The 2,917-nt window shown below is 37.3% G+C and overlaps 1 protein-coding gene across 1 annotated transcript in view; it reads right to left on the reverse strand.

Annotated features, from left to right (window-relative positions):
* The window catches only part of LOC107585957 (G-protein coupled receptor 56-like), a 14,541-nt gene extending 13,302 nt beyond the window's left edge, over positions 1-1,239 (reverse strand). Inside the window, exon 1 of the mRNA XM_016273149.1 lies at positions 1,029-1,239. The gene's annotated coding sequence lies outside the window, so the exon portion shown is untranslated. The remainder of the gene's footprint in view (positions 1-1,028) is intronic.
* Between the last annotated feature and the right edge of the window lie 1,678 nt (positions 1,240-2,917).

Here is a 2,917-nt window from a genome sequence, read left to right on the forward strand (position 1 = left end):
GGGGGGGGGGGGGGGGGGGGGGGGGGGGGTTACAGGATTGTCGAGGGTTTCACTAAAGCACACAGTCTCAGTGTGTCTTTGATTTGTTCATAGCCTCAGAGTAAATATGTGGCTGCTGCTCCTCCACCTGCGCCCCAATTTCCCCAAGGAGCTTCTTGTCTCATATATTACAGCAGTCAGTGTAAAATGTTGAAAACAATGTGAAAATAGAGAGAAATGCATGTAGAAAACTGAAAAACTGCATGTTTATCTTATCAAGGTTGAAGTGTGTGCGGTTCAAATCTAATCCTATTAAAGGTTATTGCATGTTATGGGTTACATGAAGCTCATTAACATGGTTTATCTGACATAATTTTAACATATTTTAGCCATTTGACAGTTTCTTCTATTAACGCAAATACAAAAACCCAGCCCATTTATGACAATACAAAAGAATGATGGGAGAGCGGGGCTAGTTGTCTCAAGAGCTATACCTAAGGGTTTGATCAAACAAATGTTCAGTGGATTCATATATTGCTTTTAAACACTCCATTTTTGTGAAATTAATCCTTCAAACTAAAATTTCAATATCAATGAATTTTGCTATAGCTCTAAACTAGTGACCACAATGAAACCACACTACAGCATCCATTGAAAAGGAAAGGATAGAAAAATATATATTTCATAAATATCACACTGGGGCAAGTTGTCACATTTTGTATTGCTATTACTGTGACAATTGACCCCATATAGTGTGTAATAGCTTTGAGGGATTATGGAACAGCCTACACAGTCTATTCACCTACATCTCGGTTCACATTTTTGTAATCGGTTTAAACAGTTGTAAAAACATAAAAGTAGCTCGTAAAACGTCTTTACAGTCTTTCAAAATTATACTCACGCGCACATTGTGTTACCAGTATCAGATGTCCCAGGTCCAAATGTATGAAAACATAAAAATGTACACTCTTAACACCTTTCTCAAAGACCGAGTGATCTGACATCATATCATGTAACATATTCGCAAACATATAAAGAAATTGGCTTACCGTTCATAGACGAACGCAGAACACTTGCTATCTGCCTCTCGTACACAAAACACTCGCGTGGTTTTCGGAAAACGGTCGCTGTTTATTTTGCGGTAATGTTCCCGGTGAGACAGAACCTGTCCATACACGCGTAATATAAAACGAGTGGAAGAGCGATAAACGCAAGTGACTTTGGCACTCACACAGACTCCGCGCGCAGTGACTCAGTCCCTCAGAGCGTGTGAATACTCAACTGAAGGCGCTTGTTTCACATTATCATGTAGTCATGCGGAAAGCGGAGGTAGCCTTTACTACTACGACGAGATCCTTGAAACACTCCACCACCATAGGCGGTTACATGACAGCATGAAAAAAGCTGTCAAACGCATATTTTATAAACACGATAATGCGATTGAAATAAATCTTAAAGCAAACTTACGTCGTAGAAACCTACGGCCAGGTAGGCTTCAATATAGGTAGGCTATAATGCCTGAGAACACTGGATTGAGTTTGCATAGTAAGGCTTTATTTTTGTATGAGAAACAAAAAAGCTAAGAAAAATTACCCTAATACAAAAACAAGTCTTTTCTCAGTATTGGCACCATGCCCTTTTCAAGGGCAACCTCTGTTGCCTCGGAATTTGTTACAAATTAATCCCTACAATAAAGTCATAATGTCCAAGATACTGATAAGATCGCATTGCTAGGTAGTGGATATGTAGGAGAGGGAGTGCTATGCTGTGTGTGTGTGTGTGTGTGTTTGCTGTCTGTTGATCAGTTAGAGCACCTGGCTTTCTGTGCGTCTCAGCTGTTATTTCGACAGTGTTTATAAAGGCCAAGGTCTGACAAAGGCTTTTCTGTTTCTCCAGAAGACGGATGTTGAAAGACCATAAATAGTCAGACATTTACACAACATGTTTGATTTAGTTTGATACATCTCCCATTGCTGCAGTTAGAAATGATCAGTAATATCCCTTTGCAGAAATACAGCAGAAAGTACACGTATATTTATGCTATTATGTATAATAGCCTACATTTCATTTTTTTTATATCACATATAATATGTTCAAAAATTTGGGGTCGGTAAGGTTTCTTTATGTTTTTGGAAGAAGTCTCTTATGCTCACCAAGGCTGCAATTATTTGTTCAAACCTGCAGTGAAAACAATAATATTGTGAAATATGTTTACAAAACAAGTGTTTTCTATTTCAGTATATTTTAAATGTAATATAATCCTATGAGGAATTGTTTGTTTCTGAAACAGTCATGACTCCAGTCTTCAGAGTCACATCATTTTTCGGAAATCCTTCTAATATGTTAATTTGAAGCTTAAGAAACATTTCTGCACTTAAAAAAAAAAGAAGATAATTTGCAATACATAAATGGAAAAAGAATGCTGTGGTTAGAAAGATTAGTAATCTTTTGTATGATTTAAGTCATAACTTTTGATAAAGTGTAGCCCAGTAAAATGTCAAATGAAAAAAAGAAGAAAAAAAACCCATTGACCCATATTAGTCATAGACTACCTGTGTTTAATTCCAAATTATGTATTTATACATGACTAAAAGCTGTAAACTGGTCACCACATCCTGAAAAGAACTAAGAATTTCCCTTTCGCTATTTAACATGCATGGTTAAGCTATAGACAATGTGTAACTTGTTCCCCAAGAGGACATAAACTCCTTTCAATGAGGTTTCAAATTGCCACTGCAGCGTTTGTCTGAACTTGTATGCGGAATGAAAAAAGAAGAGACTTTTCACACAGCTCTAGTCTTTCTGTTAAGCATCTTATTTGCAAAGTTGTCCGTTTTATTGGAGTTTTAGGTCACAACAGCACCAATGTTGAACAGACCACTGCTTTACGACGACGGTATTAGGGGCCTCTGTCTATGTATTCACAGCATTTTTCACA

The sequence above is a fragment of the Sinocyclocheilus grahami genome, unplaced genomic scaffold (assembly GCF_001515645.1).
Source record: "Sinocyclocheilus grahami isolate Dianchi unplaced genomic scaffold, SAMN03320097.WGS_v1.1 scaffold76.1, whole genome shotgun sequence".
NCBI classification, from domain to species: domain Eukaryota; kingdom Metazoa; phylum Chordata; class Actinopteri; order Cypriniformes; family Cyprinidae; genus Sinocyclocheilus; species Sinocyclocheilus grahami.